The sequence below is a fragment of the Vicugna pacos genome, chromosome X, assembly GCF_048564905.1.
Source record: "Vicugna pacos chromosome X, VicPac4, whole genome shotgun sequence".
NCBI lineage: Eukaryota > Metazoa > Chordata > Mammalia > Artiodactyla > Camelidae > Vicugna > Vicugna pacos.
The window spans coordinates 26,973,651-26,985,618 of record NC_133023.1 but is presented as its reverse complement, the minus strand read 5'-3'; the positions used below and the strand labels follow the sequence as shown (position 1 = coordinate 26,985,618).

Below are 11,968 nucleotides of genomic sequence, written 5' to 3'. Positions count from 1 at the left end.
AGATCTGATGCAAACCGATGCAGGGATAGCCATGAAGAGATGCATGAATGGTGTATATTCAAGCCAATGATGTAAACTTACTCTAGAGTTACTTAGAACTTCACTTCACTGCTTAATTCATGTTTAAAAATAGAAAATCTGTGAATGCATAAGTAAACTGTGGTGCAACCAAACAACGGAATATTATTCAGCACTAAAAAGAAATGAGCTATTAAGCCATGAAAAGACATGACGAACCTTAAATACATGTTACTAAATGAAGAAGCCAAATAAAAAGGTTATGTACTGTATGGTTCCAATTATATGACCTTCTGGAAAAGGCAAAGCTATGGAAACAGTAAAAAGATCAGTAGTTAAGAGGGATTAAAAGGAAGGAGATAGGCAGAGCACAGAGGAATTTTAGGACAGCAAAATTGTTCTGCATGATACTACAACAGTGGACACTTGTCAGTATACATTTATCCAAACCCATAGAATGTACAAAGCCAAGAGTGAACCATAATGTATAGTATGGACTTTGGATGAGAATAATGGATTAATGTAAATTCATGGATTGTAACAAAGGTATCAATGTGGTGCAGGGTGTTGATACTTGAGACGGTTGTGCATGTGTGGGGACAGGAGGTATAAGCAACTCTAACTTTCCTCTCAATTTTGCTTTGAACTAAAAACTGCTCTAAAAAATAAAGACTATATTACAAATTAGAAACTACTTAATGACAAGCAGAAAGTTAAATGCTTCACTGGGCTGACTGACTCATTCGTTTGTTTTATAGTTACTTAGAACCAATTTTGGCATTTTAGGACACTGAAGATCTTCATTTAGACAGTTAATAATGCTACTTGCTACTGTGTAATCTTGGGCAAGTCACTTAACCTAACTGAAAAGAGAGAGAAAAATTTTACACTCAGTTTAATGGTATAATTAAACAATGACTAAAACACGCATAACATATAGAATAAGTATCCAATAAATATTAGCTTTTATTTTGTTGAATTATAGTCTAAAAGAAAACCTATGCACTTCAGATCTTTAAAACATTTCCCATAATGATCTTTCATGAAAATACCTGTAAATATATGAAACAAATAATTGATGATGGCGATTTCATGAAAATAAAAGTTAAAAAAAAGTTGCTTTCATTGACAATTTAATTCTTTTTAAATAGTTGATTTGGGTTCTGCCCATCTCTGTGTCCATAAACCAGATCAAGATGAGATCACCCCAAGTATGTGGTTGTCTTTTCTAGTTCTCAGAATGCTGTCATGAAGATTTCCCATTGATTTACACTAACATATTCAAACCAGAAGTCTTATGTTTTTAAATAAGAACTTGACATTCAAATATTCTACTGGCAGTAATCACTATAATGTCATAAACCATCTGAACCTAACTGACCACAATGAAAATGCATCCCATAGTTACTGGTAACAGAATAACAGCATATGATTATAAAATAACAGCAGCTACTCTGTCTGCTTTCCTATTCTCCAGGAATTTAACAAAATACTTATGATATTTATTTTTAAGAAACCCCAAAGTCAATAGTTAAGCTATTATGACAAAATAATCTAGTTAGTTTCATGATGAATACTATGATTACACAGTAGTGCTTTTGGTCTTAACATATAGTGATGGTGTGTATTTCTTATAAACTTTTGTAAATTAAAGTAGAAAAAGGAGCACTTTAGGTCTTATAAGAGGCATGGGCAAAATAATACATAACTGGGGCCTTAGGATGTACAAATTAGAGCCTGAAATGATATTAGTTCTAATATACTGAGCCATATATAGGGTTCTCAGGAAAAAAACTGCAAAGCCAAGCTTTTTATTCTATTTCTTTATATTTTCAGTAAACATTCATGGTCTGACTGATCTCATACGTCAAATAAAGAAAAGAAAAATACAACTATATACAACACTTCAATCTGTTCTTGTACTGACTGAATTTCTTTTAGTAATTCCCTTTCCATGCAAAGGGAATCATTTTATTTATTTCAAGAGAGGACACTGCATTCTCTGTTATCTTGATTTTTATAACAATGCCAGGATTGGTGGACCTGGGAGTTCTTGGTTCTGGTGTGTGTTTGTGTTCAGGAGTGAGGGAATGGGGTGATTAGGAGAGCCTCTTTGGGCATACGACAAAGAAAGAGATTCTGCTGTTTGCTGATGCACTTAGAATCTCCAAGGGTCAGGTGGTAATTTCACTCTGTGAATCACAGCCTTGGACGGCTGCTGCATGTGGTGAAGGCAGCCTTGATTTCATTTACAGAAAAATAAACAATATTCCTCTTCTCTCCAAATAGGCTCCAAAAATTTCCCTTCTTTATACCCTGGAAGCCATAATACTTGTGTCAGTAAGTTTAATATTACACATTTTCTGAGGAAGCACACACACACACATACATACATATGTACGTACACATAGAATAAAATGCCAATGTTAAGTAGCCTTAAGAGGAAGGTCTAGTAAGTTAATGACTATGCATGTGGATAAACTTTGCGTCTCCTCTGACCCAATCCAATTAGATTTAGCTCTTTAAGAAAAAGACACCAGTGGGCTCCCTGAATGCCCACTTCAGCTCCTGGAATACTCATATTCAACTAACTATTGGTTCACAAGAGGATGCTAATAATGATCACAGGAAAAGTAAAATATTCTTGAAAATAGATGTGAAAAGTGCAGGATAAAATTCAAAGAACAGTGAAGATCACAGAATCACATTTATAGAATTACGCAAGTATCACTAGTATGAGTAGGAACTCAAGACTTCAATTATGATGTGTTAGATCCAGGTATCACCTTTGAAACCTGAGAAGAGTTCACCGAACCTTGGAATTCTCTTCTGTTCCCTTGTTTCAGGCTCTTACTTCATTTCCTTTATATAGGGGAAAAAAGGATATTGCTACAAATGAAAGGGCAATTGAATGATAGAGCTTATCACCACAAGAGATAACACTTTTCTTTCTAAAACTATAAAAGTATGTGCAAACTGTAGAAGTATGTGCAAGTGAGATGCATAGAGAAGGCATTTCTTGGAATTTGGGGGCACAATGTTATATAGTGGAATTATGCATGGCACAGGTTTGAACAATAGCAATTTAAATTGATGTAGAAATAGAGAAGTAAATAAAATAGTTGCTGAATTTGGTGAGATGGAGACAGAATTGGTGGATTCTATGGATTTAGAATTCTATAATCAGCACGTTGCTTCTGATAGCTGTAAGACAACAATCTTGCATGGATCTGGGTTGGATGAAGAATTTTACAGCTTCTGTCAGACAAGGCAATCCAGAATCAGGGCAACGTAAGGAGAAAATCCTGAAGACAATACCTTAGTCATCTCCACATCCCAGGAAGAAGTGGTTAGCAGTTGCCACTCCAGCCACAGTCAGATTAGACTTGCATTAACATGCAATTTCTCATGAATCATAAACACCTGCATTAAGTACATATCAACAATATATAGATTCTTCCTTGGCTTGGCTTGTTTCTTTGTTTGTTGTGGTCATCACTCAATAAATATTTGTTAACTGCCACATTTTGGGGTTTTTTTTTGTTAAACAAAGAACAGCTTTATTAATACAAACTATTAATGCATACCCACAAACTATAAAGTGTTAAGAAATTGAAATATCTAAGTCATAGCAAACAGGTGGCAATTCAACAACCCAGAGTCAACAGGATGCTTTGAGGGAGACTGCCAACAGATTAGACTCCCTAGATTCTAAGGGAATCTAGGAACCCTGGGAAGGGGGGTCCCAGGTGTCACAGCTGTTCAAGGTGCCCCTCCTCATCAAGGATCATGAGAGGCACTCCATTCAAGGGGAGCTGTGCGATCTGGTCCTCCTCAGGCAGGTTGAAAAGCTCAAAATCTAGCAGATCAAAGGGAAAGAATGTTTCTGTTTCTGGATAGCTCTCATCTGAGGCAGGAACAGAGCTTTCACAGTCTTCTTGGTCATCCTTTTGACAGAGAAGGTTGTCTGTTTCTGTTTGAGGGGTCCATTAGGCTTTACTGACTTTTCGGTAGCTCTGTGGACAGTTCCTAAAGGCTTTCTGGCAGCTTTAGGTCAGGCTGGTAGAGCATTTTGCCAATATGTGGTGTTGAAACCTGAGACCTCCCATTTCAAGCTTTGACTGAAGGCCCAAACCCCAACTGCAGCTGGTCCATAGGAGCCACACAGGTGCCTGGTTCTTCATTTTCCTTATCAACAAAGATCAGAGTGGCCATTCTGGATTACCCATGTTGGGGTCTACAGCCTCACACTCCCAAGACTCGGTCAACAATAGTATGCAGAGGACACGAAAACTTCAACTTCTGATCAAAATATTCAGTACTTACAGTAAAATCAGAAAAAATAAAAAGTAGTGAAAGGCAGAAACTCAGCTATTTAAAAAATAAAAATATAAAAGGATTCAACTCTCTATCTTTGCAAATTGTAAACACAGTAATCCAGTACAGTATATGGGCATTGTCTTAATCCAAGTGAGCCAACTAATTTTCTAGTTAATTTGAAATTTAATTGTTATTAGAAAGTGATGTACTATTTTAGGGTATTTTTAACTTGTGGCTCATAAACCTTTTTTATGTAAAGCTGTGAAAGAGTATTTTAAGCATTTACCAGAAAGGGAAGAGATTTTGATACTGGGGCATAGGAAGGCTGCTTCTCTCACTTCTGGAAATTGAATTTAGGTAATCATATTGAGATTTAACTTCTGTTTTGTTATAAAAATACAACATTGAGTTCATCAAAACTGCCATAACAAAGAACCAGTCTGGGTAGCTTAAACAACAGAAATTTCATTTCTCACAGTTCTAGAAGCTAAAAGTCCAAAACCAAGGAGTGAGTTGGCAGATTTGGTTTCTTCTAAGGTCTCTCTTCTTGGCTTATATATGGTTGCTTTCTCTTCGTGTCCTCACATGGTCTTTCCTCTGTGTGTGTGCACATGTGGTGTCTCTCTGTGTCCAAATTTCCTCTTCTTATAAGGGCACCAATCAGATTGGGTTAAGGCCCACTCTAATGGCCTCATTTGACCTTAAAGGGTTTAGCTCAAAATACAATCACGTCCGGAGGCACTGGGAGTTAGGGCTTCACCTCATGAATTTTGAAGACGGGAGGCACAATTCAGCCCATAACAGTCATGCTCATTGAAAAGTAATTCAAAATAGAAAGTTATATTCTTCCCTTAACCAGACGTAAGGCAGTTAATATATTCCTAAATATCTGTGTAAGAGATAAACTAGCTGTTCACTAAGCCTATTCTTTTTCCCTCCTGGAGAAAAAGCTAGACTCTATTTCCTAGTCTTCCTTAAAGTGACATGTGGCCATATAACTACATTTTGACCAATGAAATGTGATCCCAGGAGTTTTTAGGCCAGATCCATAAAAATTCCCATGTGTAAGCTTTCATGTTATTGCCCTTGCAGTTTGATAAAAATCACAATGTTGAAGACATCAGAGTCATATTTTAAAGGACCCTGAATCACACTGCTTAGAAGACTGACACTCGCTCAGAACAGAAAAACACAGTTTGAATTCCACGTGAGCAACAAATTAACTTCAACTGCCTTAAGCCACAGAGATTTGGGGACTTACCTATTACAACAGTTAGCATTATCTGAACTAAAACTAGAGAAATATTCTAATTTCTAGACACATATGCATCTGAGCCCCATCATGTTACACACTCGTTCCTACAACTTGCTTTTTAAAGAAAATATAACAGAAGTCACTTTCTACATAGTTATATAAGAATCTGTCTCTTTTTTTAAAATGTAGTAAAATGCATAAGACTTATCATTTTAACCATTTGAAAGTGTAAAAATGAGTAACATTTAGTGTATTCACAATGTGTGCAACAATCACCACTATCTTGTTCCAGAAAACATTTACCACTCCAACAGAAAATGCTGTACCCACTAAGCAGTCACTCCCCATTATCCCTTCCCCTCAACCCCCAACAACTAGCAATCTGCTTCGTCTCTATTGGTCTTCTTCAAATTTACTGATAAATTTAATCACAAAATATATGGCCTTTTGTGTCTGAATTTTTTCACTTAATAAAATGTTTTCAAGGTCCATCCATGTTACAGCATCTATCAGTATTTGATTCCTTTTTATAGCTGATTAATATTGCATTGAATGGATATATTAAAATTCATTTATCCATTCATCCACTGATAGTCATTTGAGCTGTTCCACCTTTTGGCTATTGTGAAGAATGCCATTATGAACATTCATGTAAAAGTTTTTGTTTGAACACCTGTTATTAATTTTGGAATTATATACCTAGGTGTGTTAACTCATATGATAATTTTATGTTGAACTTGTTGAGAACAACCAAACTGTTTTATACAGAAGCTGAACCTTTTATATCCTTATAAGTAATGTACGAGTGTTAAAATTTCTCCACATCCTCACCAACACTTGATATTATCCTTTTTGAAATATTACAGTTATTTTAGTGGGTGTAAAACAGTAGCTCATTGTGATTTTGATTTGTATTTCCTTAATGACTAATGATGTTGAACATCTTTCAGTGTGCTTATGGGTCATTTTCATATCTTCCTTGGAGAAATATTTTTTAATCCTTTGTTTATAATTTAGTTGTCTTTATGCTGTTGAGTTATACAAGTTCTTTGTATGTTTTAGCTAGATTCTTATCTTACGATTTGCAAATATTTTCTTCTGTTTTCTTGGTTCTCTTTTCACTTTCTTTTTTTTATTGAAGTATCATCGGTTTACAATGTTGTGTTACTTTCTGGTATATACAGCATAGTGATTCAGTTATATATATATATATTCCTTCTCATATTCTTTTTCATTATAGGCCATTACAAAGTATTGAATACAGTTCCCTGTGTTATACAGTAGGAAACTGTCGCTTATCTATTTTATACATAGCAGTTAGTATCTGCAGATCCCAAACTCTCAATTTATCCCTCCCCAACCCCACTTCCCCATGGTAACCATAAGTTTGTTTTATGTCTGTGAGACTTCACTTTCTTAACAGTGTTCTTTGATACACAGTTTTTAAAAAAAATTTTGATGAAGTTCAATTTATTTTTTCTTCTGTTGCTTGGGGTTTTTTTTTTTTTTTTGGTATCATAGGTAAGAAACCATGGCCAAATCAAATGTCATGATTTACCCTTATGTTTCCTTCTAAGAGTTTTATGGTTAGCTCTTCCAGTCAAATATTTGATCCACTTTGAGTTAATTTTTATATATGATATGAGATAATGGTCAAACTTTATTCTTTTGCATGTAGATATCAACTTGTCCCAGCACTATTTGTTTAAGAGACTAGTCTTTCTGCATTAAATGGTCTTGTTGAAAATCAACTGATCATAGATATATAGAGTTTATTTCTGAACTCTCAGTTCTGTCCCATTGATCTGTATGTCTATCCTTATGTCAGTATTATACTTCTTTGATTATTGTAGCTTTGTAGTAAGTTTTGAAGCAAAAGGTGGGGAAGTATGAGTCTTTCTGTCTTCTTTGTTCTTTATTGTTTTTGTTTGTTTTTAGTCTCTAAAATATCATTTGAATTTTAGGACCAGCTTCTCCATTTTTCAAAAAGAGACAGTTGGGATTTTGATTGAGATTGAACTGAATCTGTATATTACTTGGTAACCAACAATGGATAAGGAGGGCCTGCTTGTGGAAAGAAGAGCATTAAGAAAAGATACACAGGCAAGCCTTACAGTCAGTTTGGCTCTGGCATTGGTCAAATGCATGCTAACATGGAAGCTAAGCAGCAAAAAAGACTGTGTACAACATAAAATCTTTAAACACAAAAATAAAGAACTGGGACTCAATTTTAGAAATAAGTAGGCAACTACTTAGAGCTTTTGATCAGGGAAATGAAGTGTTCAGAGCTGTAATTTCAGCACATTAACTCAACAGCATTGTGAAGAAATGAAAGGCTAGGCTCATCATTACCACTAGGGGAGAAAGAGTGAGAAATGATCAAGATCTGAATCGAGGTTCTAATGAAGGGAATGGCAAAGAAGGGGTCACGTGAGATATGGAGGTAGGATTTCTAATATTTAGCAGCTGATTAGAAGTGGTAAGGGGTGTGTGAAACAAATTACTCAAAAAACTTAGTGGCATAAAACAATAAAAATATTAACTCTTATAATTCCTGAAGATTAGGAATTTGGGAGTGATTTAGCTAGGGGACAGTGTTCTGGCTTAGGGTATCTCAGAGATTATGGGCAAATGTTGGCCAAGGTTACAGATGTCTGAAGGCTTGACCAAGGCTGGAGCACCTACTTCCAAGGTGCCTTACTCACATGGCTAGCAACGTAGTGCTGGCTGTTGGCAGGAGGCTGCAGTTACTCCCCACAAAGGTCTCTCCATAAGCCAGCTTATATGTCTTCACATCGTGGTGGCTGTGTCCCCCAGAGTGAGTAACTGAAGACTCTAAGGCAAAAGTTGTAATGTCTTTTCTAACCTAGATTCAGAAGTCTCACACTGTCACTTTTATAATATCCTATTGGTCCCACAGATCCTATTGGCCCTAATTCAAAGTGAGAGGGAAGTATACAAGGGTACGGATACCAGGAGGAGAGAATTGTCGGGGGACACTGTGGTGGCTGGCTACCAAAGTGTGATTTTTCTGTGGTACTCCATATCCTCAGATCCTGGTACATGATCAATCTAAAAACAGATGACTTTGAGCTTTTGAGCTTGTATAATTGAGAGAATTATAGCTCCATGCTTTATAGAAATAGAGATGAAGAAGCTTATTTGAAAGGGAAGATTATAAGTTTGATTCCTTTTTATACATTTTCCTTGAGGGGAGAAATACATAGAAGAAGGTATTTTTTTTTTAAATCCTCATCTCAAATGCTAATTGAAAGAGACAAAGTTCAACACATACTCTTCTATATTCAGTCCCCTCCAAGTGCATGAATTTCATTGTGAATAAGAAATGGCATGAACCATTGATTCATTTTAGATGGAAGTTTTTGCTTTTTGGCAGATGTTGTAATACTGAGGGAACTTGAATTCTTTTTTTTAGGAGAGCTTCTTAACAAGTGTGGTGCTCATGGAGATGTGATGAGGGACTGAAAAATTTTAAAGCAGCAAAATAGATATGATTTTGCTTTCTCTGTTATGTAAAAGTTAACAAATTTGAAGAGAAATCATAGTAGACTTGTAGTTTTTAGAGATGTATTTTTCTTCACCATAAACTCAAATCCCTAATCTCTGCTGTCATTTTATAATGATAACAGGTAATATGACTGCATTTATCTACCCTGATCACACAGAACCAGACATTTAATAACACACAGCCTCAGGGCTATCTCTTGGGCTTGCTTAATCCCAATGGGTGCTATTGTTATACTCTGGATGTGAAGCTTCATTATTCCTTTAATTACTTATTAGAGCTGCAAATACCGCCCAGAGGTTTTTAAATGTAAGTATGAGTATGTATATGAGTGAGAATCTGATAGTTTGCTTTTATGTGTGTACATCTCATTCCATTGAAAAGCATCACGTCTTTGTGTTGTTGCAGCAGGTATATAACCTGTTCAGTGATATATAATTTTTGAGAATTGCAAGATACTTTGCCCTAAACACGCGGCCATCAACAGTAAAAGAAAACTGCCTTAGAGCCTAACTTCCTACTTCTCTCAATCCTGGATTAAGAGACATAAATAATTTATTATACTGTAATGTCTATTTGTCTGTGAGGGGTGTTCCTCTTATGCATATTAAAATGAACTGCAGCTTTTACAACCTAACCACAGAGTTGTCTACTTTCTTCTTATTGCTGTAATTAGAATAGAAATAATTTTTTTCTTGGAACATCCATTTTAACACAAGATTGATTTCATGTATTCCTTCCAATGATTAGAGCATCAATGTATTCTACCTGCCCAATTTGTCACTGGCTACTATGGGGAAATTTTAGGTGACATTAATGAATCTTGCAAGGGCAGGGGAGCTGAACAAGCATAGAGCCAAGTGCTGAGGCATCTTGGAAATGGTTACTGCAGGAACTATTCTGGCTGAGAGGAAAAGACATAAAAGCTGCTACCAGCATTGAACATAGGGCTTTTGTTTTTCTTTTTTTGCTATTGTTTCTTCTTTTTCTGTTTTGATTTTTTGTTTGCAGTGCTTCCATTCCACTGCACTGAAATATCTAATTTAACAAGTATTACATAATTTTAAGTAGAATAAGACACACATTTAACAGTACAAATTTTGGGACCATAAATTGAGAAAGAATGACTGCTATAAACTTAACAGTGGTTATTACTGATAAGAAATAACCTAAGGTGTGTGAGTATTTCCCAAGAGATATTTGGGGATATTCTAATGGTAACTGAAAGACTGAGAAGGAAGTGTTCAGGATAATATTCAATTTTGATGTACTTCTCAAACAGTCAAGTTGCTTTGTGGACTCATATAGAGGCTCTTGTCCACCTTTAACATCTCCCTAAAAATGACAACCAGGTAGATTTTGTCACTTGGATTTATAAATAAAATCTGTGTGTGGCTCAGAGAGGGAAAATGACCCAGCAGGTACTTTCCCTGGACACTCCAGAGGATGCTTTGCATGACTCACTCTGTAAGACTAGAGAGGACCTGAGATCCTACCTCACCTCTTTGTGGGGAGATGGGAAAGGAATTCTAACATTGCTACTGTTAAAACAAAACCTTCACAGCCAGAGTCTTGGTTTTCCTACTGTATAAATTACTGTAACCTCAACCTCCAAAGTCTGAATCATTTCAGTCAATTTAGTGTCTGAGTTTTGATATAAATACAAAAGAAGCTTCAATATAGAATTTCAAATTTTTACTTCTGGAAGTGTTTCTCTGAAATACTATCAAGATAACCTTGGATTGACTGACACGATTGACACTGGGAGTTGACAAAAGGGAGTTCTGTCCTCTGAATGATAATACCAACTCTTCACTGATGGGAAATACAGGACTCTTTGAGGGATTTTTCCTCTCCTGTTCTGCTTCATCTTTTCCTCTGGTTCAGTTCCTGCTATGACCAGTGATGCTGACTGTACAATTAGATTAAGGTGAATGGCACAGTCTGTGGCAATGGAGACAGAATAAATTAACTGATCCCTTTGGGGACAGAATGGTGGGATTTTACTTATTAGTGGACAGAGTGAGCCAGGCACAGACAGTGCCACAGAAATGAATGTGTAAAGTCCATCTTGCTAATATCCTAACATGGAAGCAAATAAGACAAAGGGGGTGGGGAAGACAATTTCAGAAGTAAGGAATTTACTATAGGTAGAGATATCATTTGACATCATTTTCATCTTCTAAGAAATAAATTAGATACTGTATTTATTTCAGACTTCCAGAGCTACTGCTATTTCTTTGAGGTATTATCTAAGAACTTTTCATTTTGGGAAAAAATATTCATTCTTTTTCGATTATATAAGAATTCTTTTTATTCAAGCTGATAATACACAAAATAAACATACTACACTCAAACAAAAACATCCAGAGAAACTACTTCCTCTCTATTTTAAGAAAAGCCTCTCTCTGCAGTTCTCCAAGGAAGACAAACCAATGACCAATAGGCACATGAAAAAATGCTCAATATCACTAATTATCAGAGAAAGGCAAATCAAAACTGCAATGAGGTATCACCTCACACCAGTCAGAATGGCCATCATTGAAAAGTCTACAAACGGCAAATGCTGGAGAGGCTGTGGAGAAAGGGGAACCCTCCTACACTGCTGGTGGGAATGCAGTTTGGAACAGCCACTGTGGAAAACAGTATGGAGATTGCTCAAAAGACTAGGAATAGACTTACCATATGACCCAGGAATCCCACTCCTGGGCATATAGCCAGAAGGAACCCTACTCCAAAATGACACCTGCACCCCAATGTTCATAGCAGCACTATTTACAATAGCCAAGACCTGGAAACAGCCTAAATGTCCATCAACAGATGACTGGATAAAGAAGAGGTGGTATATT

At 36.1% G+C, this 11,968-nt stretch overlaps 1 pseudogene; it reads right to left on the bottom strand.

Annotated features, from left to right (window-relative positions):
• Positions 1-3,722: 3,722 nt before the first annotated feature.
• On the bottom strand, positions 3,723-4,233 carry LOC102530433 (securin-like; annotated as a pseudogene).
• Positions 4,234-11,968: the final 7,735 nt, after the last annotated feature.